This window comes from Lissotriton vulgaris, chromosome 6 (assembly GCF_964263255.1).
Source record: "Lissotriton vulgaris chromosome 6, aLisVul1.2, whole genome shotgun sequence".
In the NCBI taxonomy this organism is placed as follows: Eukaryota; Metazoa; Chordata; class Amphibia; order Caudata; family Salamandridae; genus Lissotriton; species Lissotriton vulgaris.
Genome location: NC_141694.1, coordinates 772,204,883 through 772,222,725, shown reverse-complemented (window position 1 = coordinate 772,222,725; position 17,843 = coordinate 772,204,883). Strand labels below are relative to the sequence as shown.

The 17,843-nt window shown below is 42.4% G+C and overlaps 1 protein-coding gene and 1 non-coding gene across 5 annotated transcripts in view; one reads left to right on the top strand and one right to left on the bottom strand.

Annotated features, from left to right (window-relative positions):
- Window positions 1-17,843, top strand: part of LOC147707961 (amine sulfotransferase-like) — a 571,190-nt gene that overhangs the window by 217,485 nt on the left and 335,862 nt on the right. The gene's annotated exons all lie outside the window — the stretch shown is intronic.
- LOC147707962 (small nucleolar RNA SNORA15) lies at window positions 5,149-5,283 on the bottom strand. Its single transcript, XR_015296856.1, has one exon. It is a non-coding gene; the product is annotated as a small nucleolar RNA SNORA15 (small nucleolar RNA).

The following is a 17,843-nucleotide window of genomic DNA, read 5'->3' as shown; positions in this document are numbered from 1 at the left end:
TGACATAAATAAAATGCTTACAGCGCTTTTTTTTTAAAATAAAGTTAAAAGTTTATATACAATAATCATTCAGTGTAATGAATATTGTAATTTAAAAAATGACCTTTCCCAAATGAGTCGTTTTTAGAATGCTGGGGTCAGTTATGCATGACCCCACCCCTTCCAGTGACGACTGATCAAAGGGTGGGGTGAGGGTGTACTCGTCATCATGCCCCAGACTTCATGTACATAGACTTCAATGCAGCCTGAGCCTCGGGCTTACACTGTACCCGCCCGAGGCTGCTGTAAATTTATGAGGCTGCTTTGCGTCATTTCTGGGCGGGCCCCAAAAGGGCCATTCTTTATACTACCGGGCTGGCACCTAATGCGCCCGGTGTTTACACTCCGGCAGTGAGTCAGTCGTTAGCATTAACTTGTGACACATGCGCAAAGAGCATGTGTCACAAATCACCCCACACGCTGCCTCCATTTCCTGCCTGGCCTGCCTGCTGCTGCAGTGACGCTCGCTGAAGTGCGTCCTAATGGCAGGCAGGCAGCAGGTCAGATGACAGATGGCCAGGTCCGGGGCTTTGATCGGCAGTGCGGTTCCGGTTCTGATTCAAAATGCTAAGTAACATTGCTGCTACTTAGCATTTTAAATCCCTTGCTTGCTATGCCGGCCGAGTCGATAGGGAGGGCGGAGCCCCGCCGCCCTTGAAAGAAAACCGCCGCTGACCTGGACCCCTTTTTTGTTTTTCTGTATATTGATGTGCGGACATTTTTGACACTCAGGAGTCATGAACATTTATTAATACTTGTAAAGAAATGGTGTCTCACCATGGCCAGGTTGAACAGTACGGTCAATTGATTTGTCGTCTGCTGTTTAGTCAATCATCAATGAATATATTTTGTCACAATATTTTTCTGTGAATTCCTTTCCTTCTCAATTGCACACACTTTTTTCTACTTCTTTTTCTATCTGCACGCTCCATTGGGGTAACTTTTGCTATATAACTCAAATTAATGTATGAAATGATTAACATGTGGACATTGGTTTATTAAATAATTCTCAAGGCTAGATATTTTATGTTGCTGTTGCCTTTAATCTACAATTTGTTGTTATGTAAAATGAGAAACATTTATTTGAATAGAGCTGATCTTGAGTGACGTGCTCCTAACTTTGTTGATTCAAAAAAGCTACTGATTAATTGAGTCACCATAGAGAATGAAAGGCAGTGGAGGCTGCTCTCTGCTTGTACTGTGGAAAAGCTGGTTATTATGCAATGCACTGCCTGAAATTGTTGCAAAACAAGGAAGCTCAACCTTAAGGGACTGATGGAGGTTAAGTTTATCAATTGATAATTTGTCTGCTAGCAACTTTTCCTATTGACATGTAAATGATTGTGAGACAGCTTAAGTAAAAAACACAGTTGATGGACAGAATGCAGAACAATGTCATACATTCACCCCAATACAGAGATCTGGGCCTAAATCCATCATTTTTTTGCACTCCACACCACCCCAGTTCAGACTTGGCCATATGCAAATCAGCTTAAGTAACCACTACCAATACTTGCATTACTTGAATTAAGTGACTCTGGCATCAGGGTGCTTCACAGACTGCACTTTTCAAGTCACGACACAGATTTTCACACACAAAAAGATTCAGCTAGAAGACAAACCAAAGACAAATAAACTAATGTTAACTAAAATTATATACACCTCCACAAATACAAAAAACATCAATTACATATGAAGAACTCGACCTGGGGAACTGGGTTTGAGTCTCGGTAATGACGCTAGAACCTCCTGTGATTCTGGGCAAATCACTTAGGGCTAGATGTAGGTGGCTAAATACCGGTCGGGAACGGCCGAAAATCAGTAATTTTCCCTTTACCAACCGGTATTTAGTCCTCTCTAATGTAGGAGGCAGGTTTTAAGGATTCAGTAATTTACTGATTCCTTATTTTATGGAATTGGTAAAATACTGATTCCTTATTTTAAGGAATCGGTAAATTACAGAATCCTTAAAACCTATGTAGGTGGCACTCAAGTGAGTGCATTTTTGCTTTAAGGATTCGTTATTTACCACCAACTGCAAGTTGGTGGTAAATACAGAATACATTTAAAAAAGCAATAATTTGCTTTTTTCAAGTTTCCATGTGGCAGACATACATGCCCTTAGGGCATATATGTGCGCCACATGTGCACACATGCACGATTCAGAGGTGCAACAGGGTGTCAAAGTGACACCCTGCCACCCTTGAATATGCTCCCACTATTACCGATTCAGTAAATACCGAATCGGTAATAGTGAATGGCTTCCCATTCATTCCTATGGGCCTCCAGGCCCATAGGAATGAATGGGAAGCTTTTTCTTATTACCGAATCGGTATTACCGAATCGGTAATAGCGGGAGCATATTCAAGGGTGTCAGGGTGTCACATTGACACCCAGTTGCACCCCTGAATCGTGCATGTGTGCACATGGGGCGCACATACATAAGAAATATTACCGAATCGGTAAATTCTACCGATCTATTACTTACATCACATTTACCGATTCCTAAATACGAATCGGTAAAATTCGGTATTTAGGAATCGGTAAAATGTGATTATCTACACCTAGCCCTTAATCTCCCTGTGCCTAACAAAAAAAAAATTATGTGTGTCCGCATGTAACGTAACTGGTGCTATGTAAGCGCTCTGATACCCGATTCGGGTCAAGTTTGCGCTATATAAAACTCTGCAAAAATAAATAAATAATATGAACTAAAATTATATACACCTCCACAAGTAAAATTACATAATGACCATAAAAACATTTTAAAATCATTTTTGTACATCAAAGAAAAAGCATGACAGACATGAAAAACATTTGTAAAACTTTGTTTGCATCCAAGACCATAACAGAAGCAACAAACAAAAGATTCATAAAAAAACTTACCACATACCTGAATGTGTAAAGTAAGTTATTTAAACACAGAGAGGATACAGAACACTTTCTTTGTTAATCATAACACTATAATAGCAGGCATATTGGTCCATTATTCATTGTAGAAATCCTTCTAAAAACGAAGTGAGAGAAGGGAGAAAGGGGGGACTAGCCCAATATGTCATATAGGGTGCACAGCCGATCAATAAAATAGTATTCAAAAAAGAGTGAAAGCCATTTCTTACCATCCAGGAGTTTCGAAGGAAGGATCGCTGATTCTAACGCACCCTATCAATGCTCAATCATTCAGGTAACCGTAAATGTCTAAAATATGATTTAAGGACATCAGGAGCAACAAACGTTGTTACTCCTAGCCCCATACAGAAGACCCGCTACCAGGGATGAGTTAATGACAGTAAAAGGATAGAATGTAAGACCAAGTGCTAACCACCACTCAAGTGTAAAATGACATAAACAGAGACCTTCACATCATACCACCATGCTCCCACAAGTACCTGGCAAAAGAAAATCACTAGTGGTCAGATAAACCACTCACTAGTCATTGTTTACAAATAGGGCCTCTTCAACACCATATTGCAGCTGAAGACAAAGAGAAATAAAAAAGTGCCTAATTTCAGAGGCCCTGACACATGTGGCGAGATATTTACAAAATATTGTGTAAAAAAAAATCACTCACTGGAATCTTTGGATACCAACACGAACTTCACAGTATTGTGTGTACTTGTTTGATTCAGAAACACAGAGTACCTTATCAGAAAACAAACACCACATAACTACGCACTGGTGAGTAGCCAATCCCCAGTACCACAAAATCACAGCGTTCTTCCTCATTCAAACATTCTTTTTCATTCAAGTGTAACATTCACATAGCTAGCCCGTATCGTTTGGAAATCAATAACACTTTTGAACAGGGTTTGGTTGCGAGTCCACAACCATAAGATCACCACGTTCCTATTCATTAAAAAGTAAATTTCCATAATTCTTTCAGCATCAAGTTTCAAACCACTTATCCCTAAAAGACAGTGTAAACCAAGAACGTATACATACAGAATGCCTACTCGCAAGGACTCCCCAAGCGACCCTACTTTTAAAAACATGCTGCCCCATTCTTTACCCGTAATACGCACGTGTACTTGCTTGGAACAATAGCCAGGATCTAAGTGTAGTTTCATTAAAAGGACTCGAGTGCCGGACTATCACGTCATAAATCCTCGTTGGGCCTCTATCGACCACTGCCCCAAGACCAGAACACTAGAGTATGATCAGCTCCAGTGTTCATTTGTCACCTCGTATGCTATACTGAAACGCTTGCAAAAGAGACAAGCATTGGCATAGCCAAAAGGCCTCGCCTTTGGGACCTTATAAGTGTTTAGTTATCCAGCACAATATCCTTGGTGCAACAACATCAACTCTTGCATGACTAAACACTTGAAAGGTCTTAAAGGCGAGACCTATTGGCTATACCAATGCTGGTTCCTTTTTCTTGCAGGGGTAAAAACAGCAAATTGCCGCTGGCCCATCTCTTTAAACACTTTTGCGCACCTTTGTTTTTATATTTACCAGCCCATTAAAAAAAAAAATAGCTTTTAAAATATTTTTTGCCCCAGCCAGCTGTACTACATCACTTATATACAAAGATGGGACCTATTGGCTTTGCCAATGCTAGTTTAATTCAAGCTTCCTATAAAGGTGAAAAGAAATCTATCAATGAAATTAGCTGGATTCATAGAGCACTGACCCAACCACAAGAGCTCACCGAAACAAAAAACAAATTCAAGATTTGGTCCTCACAGATCAATAGCCCTGATATGGTAGCAGTTCAAGATTTAATTGTAAACTTCACTAGCTTAAAAACCATCACATCGTTAATTATGTAGAAAGAAATTGGAAGCACAAAATATTATTTGGTAGGACTGATGGGGGACAAAGATTCTACCCCTCTGAGTGGACTAGTTGAGACTTGACGCAAGAGTGAACAGATCAATGCATGCAAATCATCTGCAGTCTACCACGAAATATCCAACCCAATCCAGAAATTTTACATGAAGAACTACTGTAACATACATAAATAGCACAACCAAAACAACGAAGATACAGGGGAGGAAGTGAAAATGCTGTATAGTGATTAAGCTCAGTACTGCAAAGTAGTACTTTACTGCGATACACAGCACTGGGAGGAGGGAGAGTATGAAGGACTCGACTGGGTATGTCTTATTGTAGTCACCTTTCTTTACCAACATTCCAATGTGAATGGTCAGCGGTTATTTAAATAAAAAAAAGTGAAACATACTATAGCAAGGTATCTGACTGCATCAACTACTGAAAAAGAAGTGCAGAATTTGCCCATGCAACATTTCTCTATAGGTTAGAAAGTTGTTTTAAAGGTAAAGTGAGAAAAAACAGCATCCAGTACAAGGCTCACCCTATCCCCACCCAACCACTATGTGCAAATATTCATTTGTGAAAGCTATTACATCTACCAGGCTGCACTGGGGGCAGGCTATGATTTTTGACCCATTCATTGTTAATCCAAATTGGGCGCTTAAAATGAATATGGTTCTTCTGCCTCCATATGTAGATAAATGTCCCAGAGAATCCCAAAGACGTTACCGATGCATAAAAGTTAAGTTCACTCAATTTGTACTAGTCAACACTTGGAAAATGTAACATCTTTGCCCATTTACAAATAACGGACCAACCTCTACTGGTAACCACAATGCCAACCCTTGATTTAAAATGCAGGATGTTCTCCTGCCAAGTTATCTGTTGCGTCACACTCCAAATCACGTAATATTTACCTCTATTAAGATATCAGCCAATTCAGCATGGACTTTAGTATGCAAGGATGTTCTTGAAACATTAATGAGCGTTTCCCGGTCCATTTCTTTGGTCATCTTGATTTGTTCCAGGACCTCAAGGGCCTTTTATTTTGCAGCTTCAAATCCTTCAGTCACTACCCTGGGGTGCAAGCCCTATAAGGAAATAAAAGTTGAAGATTTAAAGCCAGAAAACAGAGATTCAGCTACCAACCTCTAGTAATCAACTTGCAACGGCCCCGGAGAAGTGATCACAGAAGAACTACTAGGAAACTAGTTATGACATGTTGTCCCGTTAGAACACGAGATTCCTTTGCTTGAACAAGTTTCTCAGGCCTATAGCTCATTAAAGATTAGACTTACACTTGGTGGCTTACAAAGACTATAATGTAGCCCTCAGGGGCTGCAAACGTGGCCAGTAAGAAGTGTTTATATGCGTTTGGTTATCAATAAACTAAAGAAATTGGGCAAATGTCAGACAAAGAAATTAAACAAGACCTAGATTTTAGGGCTAAATATATCAAAAAAATTTAGGGGCTGATTATGATGGAGGATTTTCCGCATCCTCCGGGCCGGCAGAAGCCACCGCCGGCCCGGAGAATGCGGAAAATCCTCTGTGGACCCACCAAAGACCCACCGCCACATTAGGATGTCTGGTGGGTCTTGGTTTCAGTCCGCCGCTTTTCCGCCGCGGTTGGCTTACAACCGCGGCGGAAAAGCCCTAATATGGTGGTGGTGTCTCTCAGACACCGCCAGGCATATTAGGATGGCTGGCAAAAAATGTTTTTCCGCGGCGGGTTCTCCGCCGTTGAAAAGCATACAGATCTTCACCTCGGGGCCCGTAGCGGCCCCCCTGGGTGAAGGGGGGGTGGGAGGTGTACATGGGGGGTACCTATGGTACCCCCCTGCATTTATATGCAAAAATCGGCAGGCACCGCGCGGTGCCTGCCGCTTTCTGCATACAAATGCAATGTATGCATTTTTAACATTGTGGCTGGTGCAGCTTGAAGCCGCACCCGCCGCAATTTTAAACTTAGAGGATGTGACCGCCAGGGTGGCGGTCACATCCTAATTGCACAGGAGGGAACGCCGCAGCCCATGCAGACGTTCCCTCCTACTCAGGGCTCGCGGACGGACGCAAGTCCGTCCGCGATCGTAATGTGCCCCTAAGTTTCCAAATGACTCCAGAATCAGGAAAGAAATACAGCCACGCTAAGAATCCAAGGCAAAAAAAAACTACGTTTGCACTTGTGTGTAGAAATGTGGACAAGGAAACATCAAGACCAGTTTCCACCACACACACAATTCAAGACTAATAACTGCATATGAAGTAGATGGTCACCTTGGTAACGGGGTATAAAATGCAGGGGTCAGGACAATCTGGAAAAGTGTTACCCAATACAAACATGTGCCTCAAGCATTAGGTATAAAGGGACTAAGATTACAGCGCTGTACATTTGCCTTAATCTACACTTTAAATGTGTTAGAGAGTGTGAATATCCAATTTTTCAAGCTGAACAAAACAATAACACACCTCAGAAATATAGATGTCAGCCTGTTTAAGCAGCTCACCAATAATCAACACATTTGAAGTGGTGCCATCCTAATGTCAACGTTTGTTATTAACGATGCAGTGGGGTGTTGAATTTGCTTAACGAACAAAAGCAGATAAGATTTTAAAAAATCAGAATTTACAAACGAAACTTGCTACATAGTCACTGAAAAAGCCATGTGAGCTTCCTCATTCATACATTTATTCTAGGATCGCAACATTTTTCAACCAACATGCAACAAGCACCAACAATTAAAAAGTAAAAATAAAATAAAGTAACTGAGGACCCACCTCAAGCAAAATCTTGGTATCCCATTTTATCACAATAATACATGGCCTACCCCCACAAGCCTAAAGTACACACTGCATTTTCATTGTCAGCCAGGAAACCAATTAATGCATGCAGCATAACACCGATTGATTTTCCTGCACTAGATGTATAAACCAACAAATCCAAATCCCGTACCCCAAACTTGCATTACCCAAATACAAATGTAAATGATACGGCTATGTCTACAACTTCACAGTAGAGAAGACAGAAATGAGAACGAACACTCAATGGATAACATGATTACATTTAGGCATTATGAAACTAACCATTTCATGAAGTAACACATTGCCGTCTTTGGTAAGTTTGATGTTGCCAGCCCCGGAAACAAACCTGTAAGTGCGCAGCAAGATTCAAATTTATGTACAACAACACACTGTTAATGTTCGAACTGAGAAAGGCTATTCATAAGGTCTGACATGCAGTGACGCTTCAATTGCCCCAAATGCCTATTTATGTTATCTCGCCTAGATTGCAACTGTACACTACTTTAGGACTCCCTAAAAAACATAAATGCATCAAAACCGGCGGCATTGAAAATTAAGCAGCAGGACAGGACGTCAAGACTCTATGAAGAGAACGGGCTGATTTGCAAGAACTTCAGTATAGTATCCAACATTGTAAAAAGATCAGTTAAGAAGAACTGGAGCATTTGAACACATGGGGGCCCATAAAGATGTTGGGCGGATTGGACCCACCAAGCTGGCGGTAGCCACCGCCAGCCTGGCGGGGGCAATCCGCCTGACATCCACACTCGTTTCCCCCCCGCCATGTTAGTATGACGGGGGGGACCTCGGCGGACGGAAAGAATGTCCGCCACTTTTCTGCCCCGGTTGCAAGGCGACCGGAGCGGAAAAGGGTTTCTATGGTGGCGGTGTCTGTCAGACACCGCCTGTCATATTAGGATGCCTTTTCACTAATGCCTTTCTGTGGCGGCAATGCCGCCACGGAAAGGCATGTGGTCTTCACTCTGGGGGCCCCCTGCGGGAGGGAGGGGTGGGGGTTGCACACGGGGGGGGTACCTGTGGTATCCCCCTTCATTTGCATAAACAAAGCAGCAGGCTGCCGCTTTGTTTATGCAAATGCATTTATGCATTTACAACATTGCGGTGGGCGGTGCAGAGAGCACCGCCCGCCACAATGCTATAAATGCAGGATGTTCCCGCCACTGTGGCGGGCACATCCTAATACCCCCCACGGAACCCCCGTCCTAATGGCGGGCGGTCCCGAATTCCGACAGGATGGCGGGCGGACAGGGTCCGCCCGTCATCTTAATGAGCCCCATGGGAGCTACCCATGCGCTACACAAACGAGGCAGAAGCTCAAGGGATGCTCTGGTCCATTCTAAGCATCTAAGAACAAGCAGCACAAACGGATCACTGAAATAATATCAATGACACAAATATAGACTTACCAAAATATCGAGGAAAAATTATAGAATGCAAAAATATCGCATCCCTATCTCCAAACAGGTAAGTACAAAAATATTGATTCAAAAAAAATTCGTTGTAAAAAATAGTTAGTCAAAATATCAAAAAAAATGTATGTCTTAAAAGTAATTGAAAATTAATGAAATAATAAATATTACTAACTTAAACATACTTAAAATACTTAAATAACCTTAAAATTAATAAATAATGTATGTTAGTTAAAAAAAAACATTTTTTAATACATATATATATATATATATATATATATATGAACATAATATTAATAACAAATATACAATATTTTTACATTTGGATAGCGTAGGGGTAAAAATTACTATTCCCACTCCAGGGAGTACAACAGTAGGGAAAGTGTTGGATAGCAGGAGGGTAAAAATTACTATTCCCACTCCAGTGAGTGCAACAGTAGGGAAAGCGTTGGATAGCGCAGGAGTAAAAATTACTATTCCTACTACAGAGAGTGCAACAGTAGGGAAAGCGTTGGATAGCGTAGGGTTAAAAATTACTGTTCCCACTCCAGTGAGTGCAACAGTAGGGAAAGCGTTGGATAGCGTAGGGGTAAAAATTACTATTCCCACTCCAGTGAGTGCAACAGTAGGGAAAGTAAATACTTCATATATGAATAAAAAAAAATTAATATTAATGCCAATTACAAATTAATTAAAAGTAATTAAGAAATTAATATAATATAACAATTAATCAATTAAAAATACAAATAAAAATTAATTATTAAAAACAATTACCTATTAATACAAAATATTTACCAATTAACAATTAATTAATTAACAACTAAAAAATATTCAAAATGAATTCAAAATAAATACCAATAAATAAATTAAAACATTTAATTAATAAGAAATAAATTACTTCCCACCCTATTCCCCTATAAACCCACAACCTGCAACAGAAAATAAATTAATAAAATTAACATAATTATCAATTAATCAATTAATGAAAATTAATTACCAATTATATTTTAATTAATTACCAATTAAAAATTAATTAACAATTGATTCAAGATAAATACCAATAAATGAATTGTAACTTTTTTTGATTAGAATTAAATTACTTCCCACCCTATTCCCCTATAAACCCACAACCCGCTACAGAAAATAAATTAATACAATTAACATAATTATCAATCAATAAAAATTAATTACCAATTATATTTTAATTAATTACCAATTAACAATTAATTAAAAATTAATTCAAAATAAATAGCAATAAATAATTTCAAATATTTAAATAATTATAATTAAATTACTTCCCACCCTATTACCCTATAAACCTACAACCCGCTACAGAAAATAAATTAATACAATTAACATAATTATCAATTAATCAATTGATAAAAATGAATTACCAATTATATTTTAATTAATTACCAATTAAAAAATAATTAACAATAAATTCAAAATAAATACCAATAAATAAATTAAAATATTTAATTAATTATAATTAAATTGCTTCCCACCCTATTCCCCTATAAACCCACAACCCGCTACAGAATTATATTACGCAAAAATTAATACCATAAAATTAATTACTCAAAATAAATTATATAATAAATATACACTTTTCACACATATACTAACATAAAAAACACTTTAAAAAAATCGATATTATTAAAAAATCGATATTAACTTACCTCAAATTCAATATTTTTGTTGTCTATATTCTGTTCATTTGATATTGTGTCCATTCTATAGTTTTTGATTCGATATTACTGCAATTCTCTATTTTTAACTTGAGATTTTGACTGTATACCGCACAAACCACAATGCCATACTTAGTTATTTGGGTTGTCCCTTGTCCTCATTGCTTGATTCACTTCGCGCAAAAGTGTCACTCATAGTCATTAAAATGTCACTCATTATTAATCTAAGGTTATGAAAATGTCACAATGCAATCTGAAACCTTGGCAGCTATGTGTGTGGCCGTGGGCATCTCCTACCGAACGTCTACGACAGCCAAGGTAAGAGACCATAGCACACGTTTCTTAATAAATTCAAGCCAAAAAATTTAACAGGGAAGCTCTGAATTTGTTGTCATTTATTTGCAAAGCGATTATATGAGACGGGGTGCACAAATTATGATAGTAACTATTTTTCGTACCAGCCCTCGTGTTGTTTCGACGTTACTGCTTTATTACTTGAGCAAAGAGCAAACCTCTCCACGTGTAGTGGAAGGAAAGTTGTTGTTTTTTACATGCCATGACTTGGAGCACAATGGTAGATGTATCACGTATGTCCTTCTTCTCGGCTGTGGGGGAGGGTTTCTAGTCTAGCGCACAAAATAGGAGCGAGGCTATCATCGGCGCTCAACCCAGGCTGAGGGCCTTGACCCAAGCCCTCTTAGTGCTTGCCTGATACCAGTCAGGCTTATGACAGTCACTCTCTGTCCACTGGCTCCTGGTGACCACCACTACATGCCCCCCCCCCGTCGCCCTCCTCGCAGTTCCTCTGCCCTCCTCTACCTTCCCTGCTCATAGCTCTCCCGCACACTAGGCGCCAAATTACCAGTTCTTAGCAGTCGTCTCTCTCTCTCGTCTTTGGAGTGAGTTTTTTGGGGGGAGGGGGTCTCTTGGATCGTATTCCAGAGATTCCACATCTGGATTCTCTATTAACACAGTCTCGTGTGGTTTCTTCAGTCAGCAGTAGAGCATGGCATCCATCGAGATGCATCGTTGCTTTTTCGTTGAAACTTCACATTTTTTTAAGCCATCTATCGATCTCGTCCGCCTTTGTGTTCCAAGCGCTGCTTTAGCGTGGCCACTTTATGTAAAATGCTGGTACGAGCCACACAGTGGTGCTATTCTGCAACTTTAGGACCAGGGCACACACTACTTAGACAGCATATGGTAGTATTTAATTATGAAATATTAGATAACGAGTTGTTCCTGATGTGTTCCTTTTTTTCTGGATATATTAAAGAGGAACAGTCGCCTTGTCAGCACCCAAGAAGACGGCAACCTTACAACGCAATATTCGCTCCAAAAGGCAACAAGCATTGACCGTGCGGCAGTAAAGCCGCGCGGCAGTGAAAGTGGCAAGCAGGGGGAAGGGGCATGGGTGATTTCCTTTCGGGAGCGTGCCACCATATGGCGCCGCGAAAGGAAATCACCAAATGTGCATGCGTTGCATTGCAAGCAATGCAAAGCGTGCACTTCTTTGCTGAAAAAGTTCTACCTATGACATTAGGTCCCCTCCTATGCAACGCATGCGCGTTGCTTAGGGCGAGACCTAAAAAGACCGGGCTGGAGCGATTGAAAATAAGTTCTATATTGAACTTTTAGGTCGTAGTTTGTGTTTCATCTGAAATCAAATTCAGTGGATTTGAGCTGAGTAGTTACCACATTTGATGCACGGTGCTATCATGCAGCTTTATAACTAATACCAACATTGTGTTATTATTCTTATGCTTTCATTTGGATTGAAATCAGGCATATGCTGTGATCACTTGATCCCTTCGAATAAGTCCCTTTTCTAGAGATTGTTTCCAGAACTCTCCCGGATCACTGATGACTCGGCTACCCCCTCACCTGTGGATTATTCATTAGACACACAAGAGCATTGATTAAGGGCCAGACAGAACCTCCTGTCCTGTGATCAATGCAGGCACCAGGGGGGCACAAGGGTGGGGTGTGTGATAAAGACGGGGGTTGGGGGGAGTTGCAAACAGATTACTTGGGGAGGCGAGGGGTGGGGAGGAGAGTCGAGCTAATGGCGACATTAATTACTGACAGGCAGCGCCTTGTTTAGAACACACCAGCATGATGCAGCTGTCACGCTATGACATAAATAAGGTGAAGAACTGACAATTATGAAACAATAGCATGTGTATGGAGAATCATGAAAATGGGGAAAAATTATTTTGCAGCAGTAATGAAAGATTTTGACCCTTATTTAGAGTCAGGCAGAAGGACACTCTGTCTCAAACGTAGCTGATATTCCACTTCCCATATTACAAATGGCATGGGCTATAATGGTCTATACACCAAGTCTGTACTGGAAATATCGCACCCAGATTTTTAAAGAAGGCCCTTTCTCTGTAATAGATTATTAGACCATTCCATGTCACCAGCAACACTATATTCAATAGATTTTAGTAAGGCATTCTTGATGCTGCAAGATGGCTGACTGACCATGAGCTCCTACACATTATTCTACAGCATATAGTACTACATAATTCCACAACACAATTCCACAGCAAACAATACCACAATGAAAACAATACAGTCTACATAATTCCATAACTCACAAACAAACATACACTCCTGTCAGTGAGTAGTACTATGAAATAGATTATCATTGGCACAAGAAAAACATGAGAAATTAGAATACACATGAACTACAACACTGAAAATGTAATTTATATGTTTACCTGGTGCCTCTGTAATTCAACATATTTACGAATGACATAAAAAAATACGCATTTGTATAAGTGAGCATCACTGCAAAATAAGATGCAACAGAAGCTTTACAAAAATGACTGACCAATACTTGGAAAGACAACCCACATAGGATGACATGAAGTGGGTCTCTCTCTCCTCCCGCTACCAACCTAGGGAAGAAACACCCATCATATGCTGCTTAAAAAGGAACAAAGATGGGTTTAACCATTGTGAATACATATATTAAGGTGGCTAACAACATCAGGTGGCTGCAAATCCATATGCCCTGACAGACAACCCTGCTACTTTAGTCCTCATATTGGTCTACGTCTTTATACCCTACTACGTCATGACTTCAGACTCAGCTATATTGTGATTGACATGTTTTGCACAGACAGGGAGACTTTCTATTTAGGTCAAGCCTAGGAAGGGCATGCCCTGTTTTGAAGACCTGTTGTATTTAGTAAAGGGCTTAGGTCAGGGCTAGTTGCAATTTTAATTTGTTTGGGCATGCTTGGAGCAAGTGCAATGGCTTCATAGGTGTCTTTTTCGGCGGTGTATACTGCTCGGGCACACTTAGGCAAGTGCCATTGGCTTTGACAGATTTTTTTTTTATGGGACAAGGGGAACCCAGTAGGTAGCTATGGACCATGGGTATCAGCTAAGTTTAAGGAAGACAAAGGTCATAAGCTTAAGCAAAATCGTACAGTATTATTATATAGACCACAATAGGCTGCTATATATTTCTATCCCTTGTCCAGCCGGACAGGATATTTAGTAATCAGGTAAATTATTAAAGGTTCAGATACATTTAGCAACAAAACATTTCATTTCAGTAAGGCACAGTCCTGTACCGTACAACAGGTAAGTGAAAGAATAGAGGGAAAAGGTAGTGGAGGAAAAGGTGTTTCAGGCAAAAAGAGTGAGCAGTCAGGTCACTGTTTTGAATCAATATTACCAGTGTTTCCTGGAGTAACACATACATACATTGATGTACATTGATTAAACGTATGTCTACTCAAAGGAGTCGACGTTTCGATCCCATGCTCAAGTTATAGAGGGATCATCTTCAGGACTTTGAAAGTTAATTTGCCTGGTTTGAATAGTATACACGCCTGTTGGAAGGAAACAGGAGAAAGAAAATAGAAATAACAGAATTTGCATCAGTTATAGAAAGAATAATAAGAGAAGTCAGCTTATCCGCATTTACAACATTGTACAAACAATCTTGGGAACCGCAAACCTTAGCGTTACGCTAGTTGCATAAATTGCTGGTGGTTTTAATTTATTTGCTCATTTCTGCCTGACTGTGCCGGCGCCTCTGTCCACCCCAACCTCGTTCTCTTAGGTTTCGCTATTGCTGCCATCTTGTTGTTGTTGTGCCGTCCCAGCCTGCAGCCCCACCCCGCTTCCCGCCTCCCAGCTGACCCTCCCTCCCACGATAGAGTACAGGATCGCATCTCCCAAGTAAGCGCTGTGACCGTCCTGCCTCCATCTGCAGCGGTCGCTCCCCCACGCTCCATCGCTCTCTCACAAGGCCTCCTGTGGTATCGTAGATTGTGCCTGCGTTTGACTTGTGCTTTAAAATCTAGCCAAACCTTAGCGTTACGCTATTTGATTGTGCCTGCGCTCGAACTGTTAAATCGATTTATTTTGATTTTAATGTAGCCAAACCTTAGCATTACGCTAGTTGCATAAATTGCTGGTGGTTTTAATTTATTTGCTCATTTCTGCCTGACTGTGCCGGCGCCTCTGTCCACCCCAACCTCGTTCTCTTAGGCTTCGCTATTGCTGCCATCTTGTTGTTGTTGTGCTGTCCCAGCCTGCAGCTCCACCCCGCTTCCCGCCTCCCAGCTGACCCTCCCTCGCCCCGCCCCCTCCACTATCCACTTATGACAGATGCTTCTGCGCGCAGCGTTCACGCGCAGCGGTCGCGCCCCATGCGCGCCGAAGGTGCGCCAAAGGAAAGCCCGTCTACGCCCGTCCGCGCCTGGACCGCGCCCAGCGCCAGACCCCCTGCCCCCCGCCGTACCCAGCCCACTAGATTCACATATGATGCCGCAACTCTCCTCGCCCTCAACCCCGGACGCACACCACAATGCTGCGAAGCCACCCCAGGACGTACCCACGGCCCATTCGTCTGTCACACCTGCGAGTTCACCTGCTTCAGGACCCTCACCAAATCCACTTCCTCCAAACATAGCTCCGACTCTAACCACCTGAAGTGCATCCTGCTGAACACCCGCTCGGTCCAAAGACACGCAACTGAACTCTGGGACCTACTCGACACTGTGTCACCGGACATCGCCTTCCTTACAGAAACATGGATGAACACATCATCAGCACCCGACATCGCTATAGCCATACCGGACGCTTACAAGATCATCCGAAAAGACCGCAACAACCAAACAGGAGGAGGCATCGCCATCATCCACAGGAACACCATCAAAATCACGACCAGCTCCGACGATAATCTTGCAACCGCCGAACATCTCCACTTCCAGATCCACACCGACCCTAGGACCACACTTAGAGGCACCCTCATCTACAGGCCTCCAGGAACCCGCACTCAATTCAGCGATGACATCACGGACTTCGTCAGCCCACATGCCCTCGCCTCCGAGAACTACATTCTATTAGGAGACCTCAACTTCCACCTTGAAAACAAACACGACAGCAACACCAACTCCCTTCTGGACAACCTGGGCAATCTCAGACTCAAACAACTTGTGGATACCCCCACCCATGTAGCCGGGCACACGCTCGACCCTATCTTCACCTCCAGAAAGCACATTTCCTTCGACCGCACCACAGCTCTCCATTGGACTGACCACAGCTGTGTTCACTTCAGCTACAAAACCACCTTGACCCACTACCGCCCACAACCTATTCCTCAGAGAAACTGGAACAAAATCACCTCCAACCAACTCCTCACATCACTCAACCAAAACCCTCCCACCCTCTCATTGGACCCAAACCAAGCGGCCACCAAACTCAAGCAATGGATCACCCACAGCGCTGACGAATTAGCACCCCTGAAAAAGCACCAGATCAATTCATGCAGCAAAAAAGCTCCCTGGTTCAATGATGACCTAAAAAAAACCAAGAAGCTATGCCGCACCCTAGAGAAAACATGGAGAAAAAAACCCAACCACCAACAACATGGCCACCCTCAAGGCGGCCACCCGCAAACACCACCAACTGATTCGATCCACCAAGAAATCAGCTTTCAAGGATCGTCTCGACAACAACGCCCACAACAGCAAGGAACTTTTCAACATCGTCAAAGAATTCACCAACCCCGCCGCAGCATCTAACGACATCACTCCCTCCCAAGACCTCTGCGATGCGTTATCCTCCTTCTTCTACAACATAATTGCTGACATTCACAACAGCTTCGAGAACACTCCCGGCGAACAACCCTCCCCACCCCCCTCAGATCCCACACCGCCAACTAACAACCTCAGCGCCTGGAACCCAATCACCACCGAAGACACCATCCGACTAATGAACTCAATCCACTCTGGCTCGCCAACCGACCCCTGTCCCCACCACATCTTCAACAAAGCAGACTCCATCATCACACCCCTCCTCCGTGATGTCATCAACTGCTCGTTCAACTCTGCCACTTTCCCAGAAAGCTGGAAACACGCCGAACTCAGCGCCCTCTTGAAGAAACCCACAGCAGACCCCTCCGAACTTAAAAACTACCGACCCATATCCCTCCTCCCCTTCCCCGCCAAAGTCATTGAGAAAGCCGTCAACAGCCAGCTCGCCACCTTCCTTGAATCCAAAAACTCCCTCGATCCCTCTCAGTCCGGATTTCGAGCCAAACACAGCACCGAAACCGCCCTCATTGCAGCAACAGACGACATCCGAACACTTCTGGATAACAGAGAAACAGCGGCCCTCATTCTTCTCGACCTCTCGGCCGCTTTCGACACAGTCTGCCACAGCACCCTTATACAACGCCTCAGCAACATCGGCATACAAGGAAAAGCCTTGGACTGGATCATCTCATTCCTCGCCGGGAGAACTCAAAGAGTCCGACTTCCCCCATTCATCTCAGAGGCCACTGAAGTCATCTGTGGAGTACCACAAGGATCATCACTCAGTCCCACCCTCTTCAACGTCTACATGAGTCCACTCGCCTCCATCGCGCGTCAACACAACCTCAACATCATCTCTTACGCCGACGACACCCAATTCATCCTTTCCCTCACCAAAGACCCTAACACCGCCAAAACCAATCTTCACGAAGGCATGAAAGAAGTAGCCGAATGGATGAAACATAGCCGCCTAAAACTCAACTCAGACAAAACAGAGGTGCTCATCCTAGGATCCTCCCCCTCTGCCTGGGACGACTCTTGGT